The sequence below is a fragment of the Cherax quadricarinatus genome, chromosome 57 (assembly GCF_038502225.1).
Source record: "Cherax quadricarinatus isolate ZL_2023a chromosome 57, ASM3850222v1, whole genome shotgun sequence".
NCBI classification, from domain to species: Eukaryota; Metazoa; Arthropoda; class Malacostraca; order Decapoda; family Parastacidae; genus Cherax; species Cherax quadricarinatus.
In genome coordinates, this window is record NC_091348.1 from 11,150,950 (window position 1) to 11,165,949 (window position 15,000).

The following is a 15,000-nucleotide window of genomic DNA, read 5'->3' on the forward strand; positions in this document are numbered from 1 at the left end:
GAATTCCCCTTTATCCTTTATCCATAGCTGTTGTAATAATCTCATATTTTTGTTCTAAATTATGTAACATCACAGTTGAAATTATGTAACATCACAGTCACTAGTGAAATGGTTGTGAAGCAGATAGACAGACTGAAGTAAAATAAGTCACCGGGTCCTGATGAGGTTTTTTCAAGGGTTCTAAAGGAATGCAAAATGGAAGTCTGTGAACCATTAACTAATATTTTTAATTTATCTCTTCAAACAGGTGCAGTGTCTGATATGTGGAAGATGGCTAATGTAATTCCTATTTTTAAAACAGGGGACAAGTCGTTACCGTCAAATTACCGCCCAATAAGCCTGACCTCAATTGTAGGCAAATTACTAGAGTCAATTATAGCTGAGGTTATAAGAAGCCATCTCGATAAGCATAGCTTGATTAATGATACTCAGCATGGATTCACAAGAGGCCGGTCTTGTCTAACTAATTTATTAACTTTCTTCAGTAAAGCTTTTGAGGCTGTTGACCACGATAAAGAATTTGATATTATTTACTTAGATTTTAGTAAGGCATTTGATAGAGTTCCGCACCAAAGACTGTTGAAGAAAGTAGCAGCTCATGGCATTGGGGGAAGGGTGCTCTCGTGGATCGAATCATGGCTCACAGACAGGAAGCAAAGAGTGTCCATAAATGGGGTTAAATCCGAGTGGGGATCAGTAACAAGTGGCGTTCCACAGGGATCAGTCTTGGGCCCGTTGTTGTTTATAATATATATCAATGATCTTGATGAAGGAATTACTAGTGATATGAGCAAATTCGCCGATGACACGAAGATAGGTAGGATAATTGATTCAAACGTAGATGTTAGGGAACTTCAGGAGGATTTAGACAAACTCTACTCTTGGTCAGAAAAGTGGCAGATGCAGTTCAATGTAGATAAATGCAAGGTTCTGAAGCTCGGGAGTGTCCATAACCCTAGCACTTATAAGTTAAATAATGTAGAACTTAACCATACAGATTGCGAAAAGGATTTGGGGGTTATGGTAAGCAGCAACCTTAAACCAAGACAGCAATGCCTAAGCGTACGTAATAAGGCAAATAGATTACTGGGATTTATATCAAGAAGTGTAAGCAACAGAAGTCCAGAGGTCATACTGCAGCTTTATACATCATTAGTAAGGCCTCACCTAGATTATGCAGTTCAATTCTGGTCTCCATATTACAGAATGGACATAAATTCGTTAGAAAACATTCAACGTAGGATGACTAAATTAATACATAGCATTAGAAATCTTCCTTATGAAGAAAGATTGAAGACTCTTAAGTTACATTCACTTGTTAGACGAAGAATGAGGGGAGACCTGATCGAAGTGTATAAGTGGAAGATAGGTATTAATAAAGGGGATATTAACAAGGTCTTGAGAATATCTCTCCAAGAGAGAACCCGCAGTAATGGATTTAAATTAGATAAGTTTAGATTTAGAAAGGACATAGGAAAGTATTGGTTTGGAAATAGGGTAGTAGATGAGTGGAACAGTCTACCTAGTTGGGTTATTGAGGCTAGGACTTTGGGTAGTTTCAAATTTAGGTTGGATAAATACATGAGTGGGATGGGTTGGATTTGAGTGGGACTTGCACATCAGAGCTTATTTCTTGGGTAGCATTGAAAATTGGGTAGGTCAAATGTTTGTTAGTGGGAAGAATTGTAAAGGACCTGCCTAGTATGGGCCAACAGGCCTGCTGCAGTGTTCCTCCTTTCTTGGAAATATAAACACAAATGCAGTATAATGTGATCCTTTATTGACAACGTTTCACCCACACAGTGGGCTTTTTCAAGTCACACACGGATCTACCTGGGGTTGGAAGGTACGGGAGTATTTATAGTTCAGAATGTTGAGGTCAGGTGGAGAATGCTGCATCTGATGATCTACCGGGTGGGGTTATAGAGTCTTGGGTAGCTAGGCGGGGATATTGGACAAGTTGTGAGTAGACCTTCTGCAGTGTTCTATGTTCTTATGTGGGATAGCGATGAAGAAGTTTCTTGGCGAGTGGTTCAGCTATGTTATAGAAGCCATTGTTCTGGTTGAAATTGTTGGTTATAGAGATAAACGATGATTCCAGGATTCTTCTGTATTGAGTGTTGTCTTCTGTGGCTATAAGTCTTGAGTTTCTGTAGTTAATTAAATGGTTGTGTGAATTGCGATGTTGTACACAGGCATTCCTTGTATCGTCAGTCCTGCTTGCATATTGGTGTTCTGAAATACGTGTTTGGAGGTCTCTTGATGTTTCACCCACATATAATTTGTTGCAGTCATTACAAGGGATTATGTATACCCCTGCAGAGGATGGAGGCTTGTCCTGTCTACTACTGGTGATGTCCTTGATGGTCGTGGTTGTGGAGGTAGATACTTGGAATGATGTTTTGGCAAAGATGTTGGAAACATGTTTGGCAATGGAGTTGGTGGGAAGGACTATGTATCTCTTCTCGGCAGTGTCTTCTCTGGGTGTGTTGAAGATGTTTAATGCTCGCCGTCTGCAGTCTCTGATGAAGTGACGAGGATAGTGGAGTTTGGAAAATACTTGTTCAATTATAGTGCATTCTTCCTCAAGGAACTCGTTGCTGCAGATTCTGAGTGCACGCAGGAAGAAGCCTATAATTACACCACGTTTGGTTTTGGTGTCGTGGTGAGAGTAGAAGTGGAGAAGATCGTTTTGGTTGGTGGGTTTTCGATAGACTTTAAAACGAAGTTCGTGGTCAGCTTTGCAGAGTAGAACATCAAGGAAAGGAAGAGTGTTGTCGACTTCTTCTTCAAGTGTGAACTGGATTGAAGGCTCGACCTGGTTGAGCTTGTCTTGGAGAGCTTGAACGTTGAAGCGTTTAGGAGTTATGAGGAGAATGTCGTCAACATAACGGAGCCAGGTGACAGACGAAGGAATAATGGTGGAGAAACGTTCGGCTTCTAGATGTTCCATGTATAGGTTCGCCAGGACTGCACTGAGTGGCGAACCCATGGGTAGTCCAAAAGTCTGCTGAAAGAGGTGATTTTCGAAAGAGAAACACGTAAAGCCAACACATAGTTCAACAAGGTCGATGAAATCGCTGGCTGGAATGGGAAGATCAAGTGAATCGTCAATTTTCCTGCGCAAGAGATCGATGGCTTGTTTAGTAGGTACTTTAGTGAATAGGGAAGTCACGTCAAGGCTGGAAAGTTTCTTGTTCCTGATGTTGATGTTGCGAATGCGATTGAGAAGATCACCTGAGTGTTTGAGATGTGCTGGACTGATAGTGCCCAAGAGTTTAGAGAGGTGTTTGGCGAGAATTCCTGAGAGCTGGTGGGGAGCACTGCCTATTCCCGAGGATATGGGCCTCAGTGGGATACCAGGCTTGTGAGTCTTTGGCAGGCCGTACATTCTGGCAGGTCTGGGGTTGCTGGGCATGGTGTGCAGAAGTTTCTTCCCTTGTTCTGAGCCCCTCAGAATGCGGCGAGTCCTTTGAAGAAAAGTTTTAGTGAGGTTGTCCACTTGGTTAGTTGTGAGAGGTTTGTAGGTATCTGGGTCATTAAGTAGATTAAGCATTTTGTTCCTGTAATCGTCAGTGTTCATGATAACAACACCACCTCCTTTATCAGCGGTGGTGACCCTGATGGTCGTGTCTTCTGCTAAACCTTTGAGTGCATTGATGTAACGTCGAGGTATGACTGGGGAGCTGCGTGTTGAGATGGCTGCTGAGATGATGCCTTGAAGATAGCCTTTTTGGAAGTCGGAGTCATTGTGTCTGTAGTTTTTGGCGGTGAAATTGAGGTCTTGTTTTGGTTTCGTAATTCCTGTTGCGAATTTGAGGCCTAAGCTGAGGGCTTCAGTTTCTGTGGTTGACAGTGGACGAGATGAAAGATTTTGAATAATTTCAGGTCTTCCTAAACTTTTCCAATTACTATTATCGCAGAGTGTTTGTAGTTTCCTAGTAAGTCTGATCTTCTGTTGAACATTCGCTGTGGTAACTCTGCTGCGAATGATTACGGCGGTGCGTCTGTTCATGTTGCCCCGGAGTGTTGTGCCTAGTGTTCTGGCTTGGAGAAAAGCTTCCTTTGTAGCATTGTTTAAGTCATCTGCACACTCTTCAAGGTAGGTCCGAGCTGTAGCGGAGAAAGGTGGTTTGATGTTGGCAATTTGAGGAGGAGTAGATCTTGGTAAGACCATTTCTTCGATGCAATCACGAAGAAAATTGTGTCTGTTGCGAAGTGAGTAAGCTTGACGTGACTTCCCTATTCACTAAAGTACCTACTAAACAAGCCATCGATCTCTTGCGCAGGAAAATTGACGATTCACTTGATCTTCCCATTCCAGCCAGCGATTTCATCGACCTTGTTGAACTATGTGTTGGCTTTACGTGTTTCTCTTTCGAAAATCACCTCTTTCAGCAGACTTTTGGACTACCCATGGGTTCGCCACTCAGTGCAGTCCTGGCGAACCTATACATGGAACATCTAGAAGCCGAACGTTTCTCCACCATTATTCCTTCGTCTGTCACCTGGCTCCGTTATGTTGACGACATTCTCCTCATAACTCCTAAACGCTTCAACGTTCAAGCTCTCCAAGACAAGCTCAACCAGGTCGAGCCTTCAATCCAGTTCACACTTGAAGAAGAAGTCGACAACACTCTTCCTTTCCTTGATGTTCTACTCTGCAAAGCTGACCACGAACTTCGTTTTAAAGTCTATCGAAAACCCACCAACCAAAACGATCTTCTCCACTTCTACTCTCACCACGACACCAAAACCAAACGTGGTGTAATTATAGGCTTCTTCCTGCGTGCACTCAGAATCTGCAGCAACGAGTTCCTTGAGGAAGAATGCACTATAATTGAACAAGTATTTTCCAAACTCCACTATCCTCGTCACTTCATCAGAGACTGCAGACGGCGAGCATTAAACATCTTCAACACACCCAGAGAAGACACTGCCGAGAAGAGATACATAGTCCTTCCCACCAACTCCATTGCCAAACATGTTTCCAACATCTTTGCCAAAACATCATTCCAAGTATCTACCTCCACAACCACGACCATCAAGGACATCACCAGTAGTAGACAGGACAAGCCTCCATCCTCTGCAGGGGTATACATAATCCCTTGTAATGACTGCAACAAATTATATGTGGGTGAAACATCAAGAGACCTCCAAACACGTATTTCAGAACACCAATATGCAAGCAGGACTGACGATACAAGGAATGCCTGTGTACAACATCGCAATTCACACAACCATTTAATTAACTACAGAAACTCAAGACTTATAGCCACAGAAGACAACACTCAATACAGAAGAATCCTGGAATCATCGTTTATCTCTATAACCAACAATTTCAACCAGAACAATGGCTTCTATAACATAGCTGAACCACTCGCCAAGAAACTTCTTCATCGCTATCCCACATAAGAACATAGAACACTGCAGAAGGTCTACTCACAACTTGTCCAATATCCCCGCCTAGCTACCCAAGACTCTATAACCCCACCCGGTAGATCATCAGATGCAGCATTCTCCACCTGACCTCAACATTCTGAACTATAAATACTCCCGTACCTTCCAACCCCAGGTAGATCTGTGTGTGACTTGAAAAAGCCCACTGTGTGGGTGAAACGTTGTCAATAAAGGATCACATTATACTGCATTTGTGTTTATATTTCCATTGTGTCGGTATTTTATACCATTTATTTCCACCGTTCCTCCTTTCTTATGTTCTTATGTTCAAACCAAGTAATCTGTTGGCCTTGTTGCGCACACTGAGGCACTGCTGTTTTGGCTTTAGATTTCTGCTCACCATGACTCCAAATCCTTTTCACATTCTGTATGATCAAGCTCTACTTCACCTAGATTATAGCTTCGATGGTTATTTTTATTACCAAGGGCAAGTACCTTACACTTATCCACATTGAACTTCATCTGCCATTTTTCAGACCAGGACACCAATTTGTCCAAATCGTCCTGGAGCACATTGCTATCCTCCTCAGAGTGAATTATACGGCCCATCTTTGTATCATCAGCAAACTTACTCATGTCACTCGTAATCCCTTCAAGGTCATTAATGTAAATTATGAACAAGAGAGGGCCCAAAACTGATCCCTTTGGAACGCCACTAGTGACTAATCCCCATTCAGATTTCACTCCATTAATGGTAACTCTCTGCTTTCTATTGGTAAGCCATGCCTCTATCCATGCTAGAACTTTACCTCCTATACCATGAGCTGCCACTTTTTTCAAGAGTCTCCTGTGAGGTACTCTATCGAAGGCTTTACTAAAATCCAAATAAACAATATCATATTCCTTATCACTGTCAACTGCCTCAAATGTTCTATTGAAGAACGTCAGTAAGTTTGTCAGGCAGGAACGACCTCTCGTGAATCCATGCTGAGATTCATTTATCAAGTTATGCTCTTCAAGGTGACTTCTAATAATGTCAGCTATAATTGATTCTAATAACTTGCCCACTATAGATGTCAGGCTTATTGGACGGTAATTTGAAGGAACGGACTTATCCCCTGATTTGAATATAGGAACCACATTAGCCATCTTCCACAACTCTGGCACAACACCGGTAAGGATGGACGCATTAAACACACTCGTTAATGGCTGACTAAGCTCCATCTTGCATTCCATAAGTAGTGTACGAATGGTATATAATACCGACAAGATGAGATTAAGACACATGTGCAACATCTGGGTATCTTTATTGTAGACGTTTCGCCATCCAGTGGCTTTATCAATACAAATTCTAGGACATAACTTGAAGACAGTAGAACTATGTACAGAAGATGAGGTAATCAGTCCCTCAACCTAGGAGTAGGTGCGAAGAGCACCATAGTCGTGGAGATTCAGAATCTCCACGACTATGGTGCTCTTCGCACCTACTCCTAGGTTGAGGGACTGATTACCTCATCTTCTGTACATAGTTCTACTGTCTTCAAGTTATGTCCTAGAATTTGTATTGATAAAGCCACTGGATGGCGAAACGTCTACAATAAAGATACCCAGATGTTGCACATGTGTCTTAATCTCATTCCATAAGTACCCTGGAAAACATCTCATCGGGTCCCTGGGACTTATTTTGCTTCAGTTTGTCTATCTGTTTAATAACTATGTCCCTCGTGACAGTAATATTAGTTAATTTAAATTCATCAGGAACTAAATAATTGTTAATTACTGGAATCTCATTTACATTTTCCTGCGTAAAAACTGACAAAAAATAGTCATTAAATAAGGAACACATTTCCAGTTCGTTATCCGTCAGCTGTCCACTCCCAGTTTTCAGAGGTCCTACTTTTTCCTTCACCTTCGTCCTATACACTTGAAAGAACCCCTTTGGATTAATCTTTGATTCACTAGCAACTCTAATTTCATAGTCACGTTTAGCCTTTCTAATTCCCTTTTTTACTTCTCTTTTAAGCTGAACATATTGGTCAGTAAGGTTAACCTCTCCTCTTCTGATGCGCCTATAAATTCCCCTTTTTTCCCCTAATAGATGCTTTAACCTATTGTTAACCCATTTGGGATCGTTATTATTAGACCTAATATCTCTCTGGGAAATGTATATACTCTGGGCATGGTGTACATTATTAAGAAAAAATCATAAAAACATATCTCTTCATAATCATAAGTATGATCATCGCCAATAAAATCATTAGCTAGATAACCCCAATCAAGATTAGACAGATGTTCCCTAAGTCCATTATAGTCGGCAGAACGGAAATCAGGGATTTTTACTGTATTATCATTAGTCTTGCATTCCCAGTTAATGCTAAAAGTGATGGACTTGTGATCACTTGCGCCAAGCTCTTCAGTGATCTCCAAATTATTCACGAGTGTTTCCTTATTTGACAAGACTAGGTCTAGCAAATTATTACCCCTGGTAGGCTCTGTTACGCTCTGCTTCAGAAAACAATCCTGAACTGTTTCCATAAAGTCATTGGACTCTAGATTACCTGTCAAAGAATTCCAGTCAATTTGACTAAAGTTAAAGTCCCCTACTATGACTATGTTATTGTGTCTAGAAGCCTAACAATTTCGTCCCAAAGAAGTCTCCCTCTATCGTGATCCAAGCCTGGAGGTCGGTATATTACACCTAGAATTAGTTTTTCTTGACCCTCTACAAACTCTACCCAAACAGATTCTGTTACTGCTCCATCTATTTTTATACCTGTTTTTATGCAACAATTAATATTTTCTCGAACATATAATGCAACTCCTCCCCCCTTCCCATCACATCTATCCACATTGAACACTTAAATCCCTGAATATTACACTCAGCAGTCATATCCCGACTCCTTAAATCATACCACGTTTCAGTTAATGCAATGATATCAAAGTTCCCAGCACATGCTACCAAACGTAGTTCATTAATTTTATTTCTTGCACTTCGACTGTTAGCAAAAATACCATCATATGTTTTTTCTTCTGCACATTTTTCCTATTCATCTTTGTTTTTACACAATTTCTGAAATTATTATTACCCAGAGTTACTCCATGACAGTTACTATTAAGATTCTTAATATCAGAGCATAAGTCAATATATCCATACTGATTATTTATCATTTCTAAACCCATACCTCTAACTAATCCTAGTTTAAAGTCCTAACAACCCCCTCAACTGAGCTAGCAAGAAAACCCACACCTGCCCTGGATAAGTGAACCCCATTCCTGGCATACATGTCATTTCGGCCATAGAAGTTGTCCCAGTTGTCAATGAATGGTACTGCATTATCCTTACAGTGTTTATCCAGCCAACAATTAATACCAATTGCTCTGGACAACCATTCATTACCAACACCTCTTCTTGGCAAAATGCCACATATAACAGGGCGCCCCCCCTTCTTCCTAATCATGTCTATAGCTGTCCTGAACTTTCTAACTAAATCCTCACTTCTACGCTTGCCTACATCATTGCCTCCAGCACTGAGGCAAATAATAGAATTGATCCCATTGCCGTTCATGATGTTGTCAAGCCGGCTAACAATGTCCTCCATCCCAGCCCCAGGAAAGCAAACCCTCTGTCTCCTACTCCTGTACTTCAAGCAGAATGCCCTGTCCATGTATTTAACCTGGCTATCACCAACAACAACAATATTCTTACCTTCCTTGTTGGCGTTCATCGTGACGGTCCCAGTAGTCGACTCACATTCGTCGGGTAGCACCGAGAATGCGTTGGAGGTTTCCACAAGAGTTTTCACGGCAGTCTCTTTCTTCTTCATCGTTTCTGGCTTTCCATTCGTCTTCTTGATCGTCAACTTCGTCCCCTGCTGTCCAGCCACTGACCACGATCCCTTCTTGACCTGAGGACTCGAAACAGGAGGACTACTACGAATCCTCTTGTTTTCCTCGGTCAATCGCCGTATCTCCATCTTCGCTACCCTCAATTCTTCCTTAAGCTGCTGGTAAAGTTGCTCGATGGAGGGCATCTTGGTTCAGTCCACGGGGAGCACACAAGACACTTCTTCACAGAGTTAAGTACAGGTCACCACTGAGTTAAGTACAGGTCACCACTGAGTTAAGTACAGGTCACCACTGAGTTAAGTACAGGTCACCACTGAGTTAAGTACAGGTCACCACTGAGTTAAGTACAGGTCACCACTGATTAAGTACAGGTCACCACTGATGCTGGAAAACATTAGGACGTGTTTCTTTAAGACACCTGCCGTCCTTGTTCACCCATCGGTAAAATGGGTACCTGGGTGTTAGTCAACTGGTGTGGGTCGCATGCTGGGACAAAACTGACCTAGTTTGCTCGAAATGCTCAGCATAACAAGCGGCTTTCTATATAGTAGTATGTCACTGATGTCAGCTAGGACTGTATACCTTGTATATGTACTTGTAGAAATACAGATTATTATTATTATTATTATTATTATTATTATTATTATTATTATTATTATTATTATTATTAATTTCTCGATTAGAAACCGAATTGTTTACTAGGTAGTGAGTGTTTGCTCTCAACGAATTTACACACTTTCCTGTAATGGATTTTTACAATATTCTTGAAGGTATTGTCAACGAAGGTGTCGTATAGTTGAACAAGTCTTCCCTGTCTTCTCTGTGTCAATAATCACACAATGTGCCTCCATCCATTTTCTTGCAGTGAAAAAATATCCAAATTAAATATCATAACTTTTTTTAATATTCTTTCATAATCCAGTGTGATATTCCCTCTGGTCCTGTTTTTTTTTCCTGTCTGTATTCAACACCAAATTTTTATTTATTTCCTCTCCGGTTGTTCCAACATCTTCCACTGAAGCTTTCTGTTGGGCATTAAAATCTAATACATAGAAAAATATCTTCTCTTATAAACCCACTGAAAGATATTATTTAATACCTCGAATATTTCCCTCCTCTACCTCAGTCACTCTGACGTCCTCTACCTCAGTCACTCTGACATCCTCTACCTCAGTCACTCTGACATCCTCTACCTCAGTCACTCTGACGTCCTCTACCTCAGTCACTCTAACGTCCTCTACCTCAGTCACTCTGACGTCCTCTACCTCAGTCACTCTGACGTCCTCTACCTCAGTCACTCTGACGTCCTCTACCTCAGTCACTCTGACGTCCTCTACCTCAGTCACTCTGACGTCCTCTACCTCAGTCACTCTGACGTCCTCTACCTCAGTCACTCTGACGTCCTCTACCTCAGTCACTCTGACGTCCTCTACCACAGTCACTCTGACGTCCTCTACCTCAGTCACTCTGACGTCCTCTACCTCACTCTGACGTCCTCTACCTCAGTCACTCTAACGTCCTCTACCTCAGTCACTCTGACGTCCTCTACCTCAGTCACTCTGACGTCCTCTACCTCAGTCACTCTGACGTCCTCTACCTCAGTCACTCTGACGTCCTCTACCTCAGTCACTCTGACGTCCTCTACCTCAGTCACTCTGACGTCCTCTACCTCAGTCACTCTGACATCCTCTACCTCAGTCACTCTGACATCCTCTACCTCAGTCACTCTGACGTCCTCTACCTCAGTCACTCTAACGTCCTCTACCTCAGTCACTCTGACGTCCTCTACCTCAGTCACTCTAACGTCCTCTACGTCCTCTACCTCAGTCACTCTGACGTCCTCTACCTCAGTCACTCTGACGTCCTCTACCTCAGTCACTCTGACAGTCCTCTACCTCAGTCACTCTGACGTCCTCTACCTCAGTCACTCTGACGTCCTCTACCTCAGTCACTCTGACTTCCTCTACCTCAGTCACTCTGACGTGCTCTACCTCAGTCACTCTGACGTCCTCTACCTCAGTCACTCTGACGTCCTCTACCTCAGTCACTCTCACTCTGACGTCCTCTACCTCAGTCACTCTGACGTCCTCTACCTCAGTCACTCTCACTCTGACGTCCTCTACCTCAGTCACTCTGACGTCCTCTACCTCAGTCACTCTCACTCTGACGTCCTCTACCTCAGTCACTCTGACGTCCTCTACCTCAGTCACTCTCTGACGTCCTCTACCTCAGTCACTCTGACGTCCTCTACCTCAGTCACTCTGACGTCCTCTACCTCAGTCACTCTGACGTCCTCTACCTCAGTCACTCTGACGTCCTCTACCTCAGTCACTCTGACGTCCTCTACCTCAGTCACTCTGACGTCCTCTACCTCAGTCACTCTGACGTCCTCTACCTCAGTCACTCTAACGTCCTCTACCTCAGTCACTCTGACGTCCTCTACCTCAGTCACTCTGACGTCCTCTACCTCAGTCACTCTGACGTCCTCTACCTCAGTCACTCTAACGTCCTCTACCTCAGTCACTCTGACGTGACGTCCTCTACCTCAGTCACTCTGACGTCCTCTACCTCAGTCACTCTGACGTCCCTCTACCTCAGTCACTCTGACGTCCTCTACCTCAGTCACTCTGACGTCCTCTACCTCAGTCACTCTGACGTCCTCTACCTCAGTCACTCTAACGTCCTCTACCTCAGTCACTCTGACGTCCTCTACCTCAGTCACTCTGACGTCCTCTACCTCAGTCACTCTGACGTCCTCTACCTCAGTCACTCTGACGTCCTCTACCTCAGTCACTCTGACGTCCTCTACCTCAGTCACTCTGACGTCCTCTACCTCAGTCACTCTGACGTCCTCTACCTCAGTCACTCTAACGTCCTCTACCTCAGTCACTCTGACGTCCTCTACCTCAGTCACTCTAACGTCCTCTACCTCAGTCACTCTAACGTCTTCTACGTCCTCTACGTCCTCTCAGTCACTCTGACTTCCTCTACCTCAGTCACTCTGACGTCCTCTACCTCAGTCACTCTGACGTCCTCTACCTCAGTCACTCTGACGTCAGTCCTCTACCTCAGTCACTCTGACGTCCTCTCCTCTACGTCCTCCTCACGTCCTCTACCTCAGTCACTCTAACGTCCTCTACCTCAGTCACTCTAACGTCCTCTACCTCAGTCACTCTGACGTCCTCTACCTCAGTCACTCTAACGTCCTCTACCTCAGTCACTCTAACGTCCTCTACCTCAGTCACTCTGACGTCCTCTACCTCAGTCACTCTGACGTCCTCTACCTCAGTCACTCTGACGTCCTCTACCTCAGTCACTCTGACGTCCTCTACCTCAGTCACTCTGACGTCCTCTACCTCAGTCACTCTAACGTCCTCTACCTCAGTCACTCTGACGTCCTCTACCTCAGTCACTCTCAGACGTCCTCTACCTCAGTCACTCTGACGTCCTCTACCTCAGTCACGTCCTCTCTCAGACGTCCTCTACCTCAGTCACTCTGACGTCCTCTACCTCAGTCACTCTGACGTCCTCTACCTCAGTCACTCTGACGTCCTCTACCACAGTCACTCTGACGTCCTCTACCTCAGTCACTCTGACGTCCTCTACCTCAGTCACTCTGACGTCCTCTACCTCAGTCACTCTGACGTCCTCTACCTCAGTCACTCTGACGTCCTCTACCTCAGTCACTCTCAGACGTCCTCTACCTCAGTCACTCTGACGTCCTCTACCTCAGTCACTCTGACGTCCTCTACCTCAGTCACTCTGACGTCCTCTACCTCAGTCACTCTGGCGTCCTCTACCTCAGTCACTCTGACGTCCTCTACCTCAGTCACTCTGACGTCCTCTACCTCAGTCACTCTGACGTCCTCTACCTCAGTCACTCTGACGTCCTCTACCTCAGTCACTCTGACGTCCTCTACCTCAGTCACTCTGACGTCCTCTACCTCAGTCACTCTGACGTCCTCTACCTCAGTCACTCTGACGTCCTCTACCTCAGTCACTCTGACGTCCTCTACCTCAGTCACTCTGACGTCCTCTACCTCAGTCACTCTGACGTCCTCTACCTCAGTCACTCTGACGTCCTCTACCTCAGTCACTCTGACGTCCTCTACCTCAGTCACTCTGACGTCCTCTACCTCAGTCACTCTGACGTCCTCTACCTCAGTCACTCTGACGTCCTCTACCTCAGTCACTCTGACGTCCTCTACCTCAGTCACTCTGACGTCCTCTACCTCAGTCACTCTGACGTCCTCTACCTCAGTCACTCTGACGTCCTCTACCACAGTCACTCTGACGTCCTCTACCTCAGTCACTCTGACGTCCTCTACCTCAGTCACTCTGACGTCCTCTACCTCAGTCACTCTGACGTCCTCTACCTCAGTCACCACAGTCACTCTGACGTCCTCTACCTCAGTCACTCTGACGTCCTCTACCTCAGTCACTCTGACTTCCTCTACCTCAGTCACTCTGACGTCCTCTACCTCAGTCACTCTGACGTCCTCTACCACAGTCACTCTGACGTCCTCTACCTCAGTCACTCTGACGTCCTCTACCTCCGTCTCTCTGACGTCCTCTACCTCAGGCGCTCTGTCCTCTACGTCCTCTACAGTCACTCTACCTACCTCAGTCACTCTGACGTCCTCTACCTCAGTCACTCTGACGTCCTCTACCTCAGTCACTCTGACGTCCTCTACCTCAGTCACTCTGACGTCCTCTACCTCAGTCACTCTGACGTCCTCTACCTCAGTCACTCTGACGTCCTCTACCTCAGTCACTCTGACGTCCTCTACCTCAGTCACTCTGACGTCCTCTACCACAGTCACTCTGACGTCCTCTACCTCAGTCACTCTGACGTCCTCTACCTCAGTCACTCTTACGTCCTCTACCTCAGTCACTCTGACGTCCTCTACCACAGTCACTCTGACGTCCTCTACCTCAGTCACTCTGACGTCCTCTACCTCAGTCACTCTGACGTCCTCTACCACAGTCACTCTGACGTCCTCTACCTCAGTCACTCTGACGTCCTCTACCACAGTCACTCTGACGTCCTCTACCTCAGTCACTCTGACGTCCTCTACCTCAGTCACTCTGACGTCCTCTACCTCAGTCACTCTGACGTCCTCTACCACAGTCACTCTGACGTCCTCTACCTCAGTCACTCTGACGTCCTCTACCTCAGTCACTCTGACGTCCTCTACCACAGTCACTCTGACGTCCTCTACCTCAGTCACTCTTACGTCCTCTACCTCAGTCACTCTGACGTCCTCTACCACAGTCACTCTGACGTCCTCTACCTCAGTCACTCTGACGTCCTCTACCTCAGTCACTCTGACGTCCTCTACCACAGTCACTCTGACGTCCTCTACCTCAGTCACTCTGACGTCCTCTACCTCAGTCACTCTGACGTCCTCTACCTCAGTCACTCTGACGTCCTCTACCACAGTCACTCTGACGTCCTCTACCTCAGTCACTCTGACGTCCTCTACCTCAGTCACTCTGACGTCCTCTACCACAGTCACTCTGACGTCCTCTACCTCAGTCACTCTGACGTCCTCTACCTCAGTCACTCTGACGTCCTCTACCTCAGTCACTCTGACGTCCTCTACCTCAGTCACTCTGACGTCCTCTACCTCAGTCACTCTGACGTCTCTCTACCACAGTCACTCTGACGTCCTCTACCACAGTCACTCTGACGTCCTCTACCTCAGTCACTCTGACGTCCTCTACCTCAGTCACTCTGACGTCCTCTACCTC

General features: G+C 45.0%; 1 protein-coding gene across 3 annotated transcripts in view; it reads right to left on the minus strand.

The window, feature by feature from the left end:
- Positions 1 to 15,000, minus strand: part of LOC128693388 (uncharacterized) — an 831,955-nt gene that overhangs the window by 16,460 nt on the left and 800,495 nt on the right. The window lies entirely within an intron of this gene.